This window comes from Notolepis coatsorum (genome assembly GCF_963971535.1).
Source record: "Notolepis coatsorum genome assembly, chromosome: 4".
NCBI lineage: Eukaryota > Metazoa > Chordata > Actinopteri > Aulopiformes > Paralepididae > Notolepis > Notolepis coatsorum.
Genome location: NC_140168.1, coordinates 8248635 through 8257678, shown reverse-complemented (window position 1 = coordinate 8257678; position 9044 = coordinate 8248635). Strand labels below are relative to the sequence as shown.

General features: G+C 41.4%; 1 protein-coding gene across 1 annotated transcript in view; it reads left to right on the top strand.

The window, feature by feature from the left end:
* Window positions 1-1148: 1148 nt before the first annotated feature.
* The window catches only part of LOC311227646 (mitochondrial coenzyme A transporter SLC25A42-like), a gene marked incomplete at its 3' end in the record, with an annotated part of 29041 nt that continues 21145 nt past the window's right edge, over window positions 1149-9044 (top strand). The window contains exon 1 of the mRNA XM_084313367.1: window positions 1149-1390. The remainder of the gene's footprint in view (window positions 1391-9044) is intronic.

The following is a 9044-nucleotide window of genomic DNA, read 5'->3' as shown; positions in this document are numbered from 1 at the left end:
ATTTTCGCGTTTGCATTGTGAGGAGCCAGCAATGCATGTCCACTTCCTCATCTGTTGTGTGTGTCTGTGTGAAAATTCTTCTGCTCTGTGTGACAATAAATAAATGAATGATGATATGCAATTTAAAACCAAAACTAAGGCCTCAGTATGAGTTTAAGACGTGAACATGGTCATGTTTGTTGAATAAAAAAAAAAGTAAAAAAAATTAAATATCCAGATTTTTTTTTTTTTTTTTTTGCGTGACCGATTTCAGATGTGCGCGGGAGCTTTTTGCCATGTGCGCACGGGCGCACCTTAGGGGGAACATTGGACTGACAACCACTTCTGCCAAGGCTCTCTACATTATAAAAAATTATATTTTGAGTTTTTCTTTCTTATTATTTTAAATATATTTCGTTTTTTAAGAATTTGTAAAGCATAGGCAAAAATAAGCATGTGCTTCAGCCTATTCCTTTTTTTCGGTCCTTGATTTTGGATTTTGTGTGTGAGCTTGTCTTGAATATGTACTTTTGTGATTTTCTATTATTTTTATTTTTTTTGCAAGTCCACACAGTGTGTTTGATTTGTCTGTAAACAAGACTAAAAAAATAAATCCATTCATTCATTCATTCTTCCAGGTCATCTGGCCCATTTAGGAAATCCCTGAACATGATATTGCATTGGTTTGTGATAGGAGTTACTGGGTATTTCAAAGTACCTATTTGGTACCATTTTGAAGCTAACAACTAGGGCTTTCCAATGATATAAAATAAGTGTATGATTATCATCATCATTTTTATTATGGTTCATATGTAGTTGCACTTGAACTTGTTGAAATTACACTTTCCTTGCTTATTTTAGATGTATCTGTAATGAATGGAATGTAGACAATCTTGTTGGCAATATAGTACAGCTGACAGATTAGAAATAGCATCTATTGTTCAAAAGTTATGAATTAATTAATTCCTTTTACCCCCCGCGCCCACCTGCACCTCCTCAACACACACGGACTCCATTTCCCACAATCCCACCGCACTCGCCCTTGGCCAGCCAAGCCAAGCCCAGCTAGCTGAGTCTCTCGGTCCAGTAGGTGACAGTAGTGGTGGTGGGAGAGTAACGGCATGGAGGACGACACTAGTAGTTTCTCAAAGTCACAGTTGGAGCAATGAGTCCCACAAATATGTGGGGGACAATTCCTCCCGGATCATCGACGCTTGTTATTTGCAGTAAGACTGACTTGGGTAACTGCTGCCGTTATTATTAATGTTAGCTCGTATGCTAGTCGCTACCTAACGTTAGCTTGTGTGTAGAGTCAGTTAGCTCAGTTAGCTAAGCTAGCTCGCTGCTAAAAACACCCAGAGAGGGAGACAGAGCTCCACAACCACAAGTGGTGTCTGCTGGAAGCAGTCAGGTAAGATATGATCAAATGCTGCTGTTACTAAGCTGACACAAGAATAACTTGCGTGTTTACTTACTGGACTCTTTTTGTATCACAAACGGTACTGTATTTGCAAATCTGGTATGTCATAAATGTATAGATGTAGCAGTACTGTCTATCTGTATGTTATGATGAATTGAAAATGGGGGACCCTGATGTAAACAAGACAAAAGTCTCTCTGGTCGGCATCCCCTTAACAATTGTGTGTATTGAGCCGTACTGTATTGTAGCCATTCTGCAATCTGTTAATAAAGTTTTCAATCAATCAATCAATCAATCAATCAATCAATTGTCTGTCTTGGATAACATGGTGTCACGTTGACGTTAGTTATCACAGGTTGTTGTGACCAAACAAAGCTAATATTGAGTGTCCTGCCTTTTATTTTTTTTATTTTTTTTAGTCAGGGCTCTCTGGGGTTCATATTGATTGATTGAAAATTGTTTTTAACAGATTGCAGAATGGGTACAATACAGTACGGCTCAATACACACAATTGGGGATGCAGACCCGAGAAAGACTTTCGTCTTGTTTACATCAGGGTCCCCCCATTTTCAATTCATAGTGACATATATGACATACATGGTATACAGATAGACAGTACTGCTACATCTATACATTTATTATGACATACCAGATTTACAAATACAGTACTGTTTGTGATACAAAAATTGTCTAAAAAAGAGAGTATATACATTTGACGTAGAAACTGTACATTGGAGGAGGTTGGAGTGAGTGAGCTAGAAATCTTGCTTTGGATCGCTAACCATGGCATGCTCTGATGGCATGCTGCTTTTCTTTTCTTTTTTTACATCATATCTCTGCAGATGTGAAGTACTTGTTGCCCCAGGCTGCCAGTTTATTGAAATGTTGTAAACAGCGTCACAGCATGCCAGACGTAAGCATGCTGCAAGAATGTGTCCTGAATTTGATCCTGTTCATGTTCGTGGTTCTGCAATAGCCTCCCAGTGTGTAAACTAATCATCACGATTAATCAGCTGAGGGAAGAGCAGTCTTCAAGGCCATGATTTGATTTGTATTACGGATCCCCATTAGCTGGTGCCATAGCAACCAGCTAGTCTTCCTGGGGTCCACACAAAAGAAAACATACAAAAACAAGTATTATTTGCAAAACAAAATGATTAAAAGTCAGTACTCGACACACAATGCATAATGAAACTAACAATTAAGATGGCTAAAATAATTACATGCAAGCAAAGAAACAGAAAACTAAAAAACAAAACAAAATACTTTACAGTGTTAAATACAATTTAAGATTATTTTTAAAAAGGAATCTACTGTAAATGCAGCAGAGGTTTTGAGGCAGGTTATTCCAAAGAGTCAATGATTTAAAAATAAAAGATCTCCTTAAAGCGTTGGTTTTTGGATCTGGTAATTCAAGCTGCCCATTACTGGAACCTCTAGTGTAATGATCATGCACAGTATTACTATAAACAATCTGTGATGATGATCAAGCTATAGGCAACGAGAGAAAACAATCGTTTGAAACAAGTCTGTGTTTCCCTCAACGCTATTTGAGATCTGATCTAAAATGGTTGCCTATTGTACTGTATCCCTACCTCACAATAGACTGACCTTTTGTAGAATTTGATCAGGAAGACGGGTCACTATTAGTATTTACGATTTGTCACAGATCGTTGTGCATCCCTCGCCTTCACTCTGATTCAAATGCTGAATGTTATGACTCTCCATGAGAGCACCGTAGGTTGCCAGAATGAATGACAACAACTGGTCAAATCTCCATTGCAGCTATAGGGATGCACCGCGATACCAGGTTAACGACCCTTTCACTACCAAATGGTTAACCCCTTTCACTGCGATGATTCAGAAGGTTAGCCCTTTCACTGCCACACTACAGAAGGCTAAAAGGTTAACCTTCTGTAGTGAAAGGGTTAAAATAGTGTATATCGGTATCTGAGAATTCCCACGACACTAAAATCCGATACCAAGAAACGCGTGTAACGTGCCAGAAATCAAAGCAAAGTGACTGGATTTGCGGCATTTTTTTTTTTTTTGTATACACGTTAACTCTCTCCAATGTAGGAAAATGTATTATATCTCAAAAACCTTTGTCCAAGGACCCCAAACGGAGTCTATCCAAGTCTATTCTGTTCATTAAAAGTAATGGATCTGATGATCAGTACTCTGTATCGGGCCACACTACTAAAATCCCAGGTGTCGGTATAGCGGGACTGAAGAAGTCCCATCGGTTCATAACCCTCATTGCAGCTGCAACAAAGCTTGAGCGACACACAGACTATAGACACGGTTTGGGCTGAGGAACTGTAAAATGATATACCCACGTATGTAATGTATGAGGCTGTGGGTGAGGTGGAGGCGGGGGTTGCTGAACCCTTTCACTGCCGCACTTCCTACCACCCTTTCACCGTGACAATACACGGAAGGATAACCCTTTCACTGCCACACAACAGCAGGTTAACCCTTTCACTGCCACACTACAGAAGGTTAACCCTTTACTATATGTGATAGTAAAGGGTTTAAACCTTCTGTAGTGTGGCAGTGAAAGGGTTAAGGGTCTGTTACAGGACCTAGCGTGAGGCCCCTATCGTAGAGATGCCAACATTAGTTGCCCCTGACTACCCAGCTTTCCAACAGTCCTGCTTTGTTTGCTCCGTTTGCTCTCTTTCGTGTCTCATCCTTCCTCTCTTCATTCATCTATCTTTTCGTCCCTCTTTCTCTTTGTTGTTGCTAAAAGGTACTTCACCCAGGGTTCCTTCTTTAAGAAATGACGTCTAATGATTTGCAGGCAACTTGTCTGCAACTTGTCTGCAATGCCACGGTTGCATCTGCTTAACCCTTTCACTACCACATTACAGAAGGTTAACCTTTCACTGTCTACCACACTACAGAAGGTTAACCTTTCACTACCACACTACAGAAGGTTAACCCTTTCACTACCACACTACAGACGGTTAACCTTTCACTACCACACTACAGAAGGTTAGCCTTTCACTACCACACTACAGAAGGTTAACCCTTTCACAACCACACTACAGAAGGTTAACCCTTTCACTACCACACTTCAGACAGTTAACACTTTCCGTGCCAGCAGGGGGTGCCAGAAATAGGCGCTTGAGTGCTCCAGGGTAGTCAATGGAGGGCGATCATATTTGCGAATGCATAAACTATATCTTAAATTATGGCTATGTGTCTAATACGCCCGTCGCTTATCAACGACTTGTTTGCAGTCAACATTGTCGAAACGGATTGTTTTTTAATCGGTTCATTTCCGTTTTATACCATTTTGAAAAACGCTCGTTTTTTGAAACTTTCAGAAAAAAAAAGATTCAGCAGGAATCGCGCTTTACTGTAATACACAAAACACATTGTCATTTTTCGGCCTATTTATTAATCGTTTTCAAATAAACGCTAGATTATCGATAGTATATGTGTACTTATGCACGCTATAGAAGCGGGCTGAAAAATCGATTATCTTATTTCCTGATCAACACACACACACTCACAGCCACACACACACACATATGGGACACGTTGATATATAGGTGAAAACAGCTCTGATTATCCCAAGACTGGTAAAATAGATTCCTTACCTCAGATCAGATGTTCTCCAAAAAGATTATTCCAATTCCTGATCGCCATTCCAAATATCGATCGCGTTTATTGATCCAACGCTGGGTGGTCGAAAGACATATTCCACGCTGTTCTGATGGTGGGCAATGAATGGGATCGGCTCGGATTACATGCCTGACAAGTAAAATGTGGAATCCGGACTCCTTTTTTCCCATCCATTTCATTCAGCCCAATCCAATGGGGTGCAATACCATCCGGAGAGACGATAGGGGGCGGTATTTTCCCTGTTCAAGCTCAGACGGATCCCCACTGGTAACGTGAGGCTAGATTGATGAAAAATGAATGGAAATCGATAATAAAAAAAAATAACGATTAAAAACGAGATTTCTCGTCGGTTGGCACTCAACGCATGGCATGAACTAACGAGATTTCTCGTGGCTGGCACAAAGTGTTAACCGTCAAATGAGTCTTCCTAGTACTCTAGGTGTGGGCCACGGTGCGGGTGTTGCGGGGCTAGGTTGATTCTTGATTCTTTCTTCTATTTTGAAACGGGCACCTTTCACCCAGAAGAAGAAGTCTTTATTCATCATGCAGTGACACACACATGCGATGGGAGGCACACACAGGAACACACACATGCAATTGTATATATTTTTTGGGTCGCAGATGAAATTGAGTCTCTGCGCTTGACCCATCCCGTCGTCCTTCCCCCCCAAGGGCAGCCGGGAGGCGGAGCAGATAAGGGCTGCGGTGTGGGGCTGCGCCCCGGGGACCAATCCAAGTGCTCCTGTCCATCTTCGTCAGGGAACGCGACAGCATTAGCGTTCTGTTGTGCATGTTTTTCCATTGGGTTTATCTTATTTGGAGGGGAAACCCTTGCAAGCACGGGGAGAACATGCAAACTCCACACAGAGATACCCCACCTGGGTACCTGGTAGTGATGCACCGATCTGAAAATTGTGGCCGATACAGATAACCGATATTAATATTGCTGTTCTGGCCGATACCGATATTTAACGATGTCGATATCTCTGTATAGAAAACACTTATGATAATCAAATAAAGAGCTATTTTCCAAAACGCTTTTTTTTTTTGTAACTTATTTTCAGAATGACTGATATTTTGAAACTATTTAAGGCCAAAACATGTAAAAATAAAAAGAAAAATATATATATATATATTTTTTTAAACACTTTAATCGCCAAAAACGTCGTAGGACGTCTTTCCCCGCCATGCTCATTCTGCCAAAGACGCCGTACCACGTCTTTGATATCAATATTTCAAAAATCTGTGATCGAAATCATATTTCTCCCCCGGAGACTTGAGATCTACTGTTGAGCCCCTCTCAACTCTCCAACGGTTCAAGAGCGCCATCTGGTGGCCGATCGGCGGATCGCCCAGAGCGGAAACAGGAAATGGAAGCTGGTGCTCATTTCAATTCGGTCGGATCACTCGGTAATAGTCCCAGGACTCGAGCTAGACACAACGGATAGCAATCCGTTACCAATAACTCGATAAACATGATTTGGACGTATATACTATTATACAACCTGGAAATGGATCGCATATTTCTACATCCCATAATAGGAATATTTCTGTTCCACGCTCATCGCCCAACGCTATGAGGAAGCTACGGTAAGATTCAGCGTTATTTTTTAACGTGTTCGATACTAACTGCTCTAATGATCATATCACCCACACTAGATGAATCATCTAACGTTGGCCACGGAATTATAAACTCATTTTAGTATGAATATGTGAATGAAAAAGTATAACGTTGCTACACCCTGAACAATAGATATAGGACGTTGAATGGGCCATAGTAATGTCAATTTAGCAATACAATTTAAAAAGTTATAGCCCTGCAAAGAAGGTAAACATCCCCATAGACAAATAGAGCTGGCGTGGGATGGTTTATTCTGAATTTAAGCCTGGCGATCAAAGTGTTAATATCGGCCCATATTGGCCCTATCTTGATATCGGACCGTTACCGATGTGTAAAAAAACGGCCATATCGGCCGATATTACATCGGCGACCGATATATTGTGCATCACTAGTACCTGGCATCGCGGAAACCTGGTTCCCAAGCGGGAATCGAACCCTGGGCCTTCTAGCTGTGAGGCGACAGTGTTAACCACCCACCCACAGGTCTCAAGTCCAGGAATAATGTTGTGTGTGCATCAGCTATGTTTTGCTTAGTGACTTATTATAGCCTCGAGCCTCGAGGTGTTGATAGTTGGACAGGGGGCCCCCCAGTATCTTCTTGAATGGAAATAAACGTCTGATGCGTCGCAGTCACATAGTAACAAACTATATTGCCAATAGTTTGCCAAGCCCTTGGATCTTTTTTCGAAACAGCTGTAAGAAAATCCCAAACCAGATTACCGCTTACTGTTAATCATATGGTTGGAAGGAATGCTTGTGTAACTGAATGCCGTGAAGACACGTGTCACGTTTACTAAAGCCATGGTCTTGATTATTAACAATGCTAACTTGTGTGAATGTTGTGCTGTGTGGATGAGAATGCAGTGTTGTGTGAATGCTGTGTGGATGAGAATGCAGTGTTGTGTGAATGCTGTGTGGATGAGAATGCAGTGTTGTGTGAATGCTGTGTGGATGAGAATGCAGTGTTGTGTGAATGCTGTGTGGATGAGAATGCAGTATTGTGTGAATGCTGTGTGGATGAGAATGCAGTGTTGTGTGAATGCTGTGTGGATGAGAATGCAGTGTTCTGTGAATGTTGTGTGGATGAGAATGCAGTGTTGTGTGAATGCTGTGTGGATGAGAATGCAGTATTGTGTGAATGCTGTGTGGATGAGAATGCAGTATTGTGTGAATGCTGTGTGGATGAGAATGCAGTATTGTGTGAATGCTGTGTGGATGAGAATGCAGTATTGTGTGAATGCTGTGTGGATGAGAATGCAGTGTTGTGTGAATGCAGTGCTGTGTGGATGAGAATGCAGTGTTGTGTGAATGCAGTGCTGTGTGGATGAGAATGCAGTGTTGTGTGAATGCAGTGCTGTGTGGATGAGAATGCAGTGTTGTGTGAATGCAGTGCTGTGTGGATGAGAATGCAGTGTTGTGTGAATGCAGTGCTGTGTGGATGTGAAGAATGCAGTGCTATGTGAACACAATTATCCTACGTCATTTTAAGACGTTCGATAACCTTTTTCATCTCAACTATATTTTGTCTTACCTAGATTATTTACACTATCTGTGTTCTCTCTGTGATGTGCTGTGTTTTTGTGGAACAATTGAACCCTTTCACTACCACACTACCAAAGGGTTAACCTTTCCACTGTGAAAATACAGAGGGTTAACCCTTTCACTGCCACACGGCAAAGGGTTAAACCTTTCACAACCACACGACACAGAAGGTTAACCCTTTCACTACCACACCACTCCTGTGTAGTGTGGTTGTGAAAGGGTTAATGAACCGCCAAGCGGGCCAAAGACAACTTTCCACCTCGTGTGGACGATGACGTTGTATTCTATTATTATTTTTTTTTAATATTCTATCCAACTGATTGTCATGTCACTTGATGCCCGCTGGAGAATTGGTCACTGTGTGGCCCTTTTGTCGCGTTGACAATCAATCACACTACCTTTTCCACCGGTGTCACGTTGCAGAGTCCGTAGACGGCTACTAGACGGCTAGACTCCGGTAAGAACAGACAGTCGAGTCGCGTAGGAGGTTTGATTGATTGATTGAAAACTTTAATTAACAGATTGCAGAATGGGTACAGTACAGTAGCGCTCAATACACACAATTGTTAAGGGGATGCAGACCAGAGACTTTCGTCTTGTTTACATCAGGGTCCCCCATTTTCAATTCATTAGGACATTTATGACATACACAATATACAGATATATTACAGATATACAAATCTAAACTAATCATGACATTTATGACATACAGATATGCAGTACTGTTACATTTGTGACATACAAGATATGCAAATATACACTACTGTTAAACAGAGATCCTAACAGTAAATATATACATACGAGGGGAAGGGAACTGTACATTAGGAGGGGGTGGGAGGGCGGTTCAGA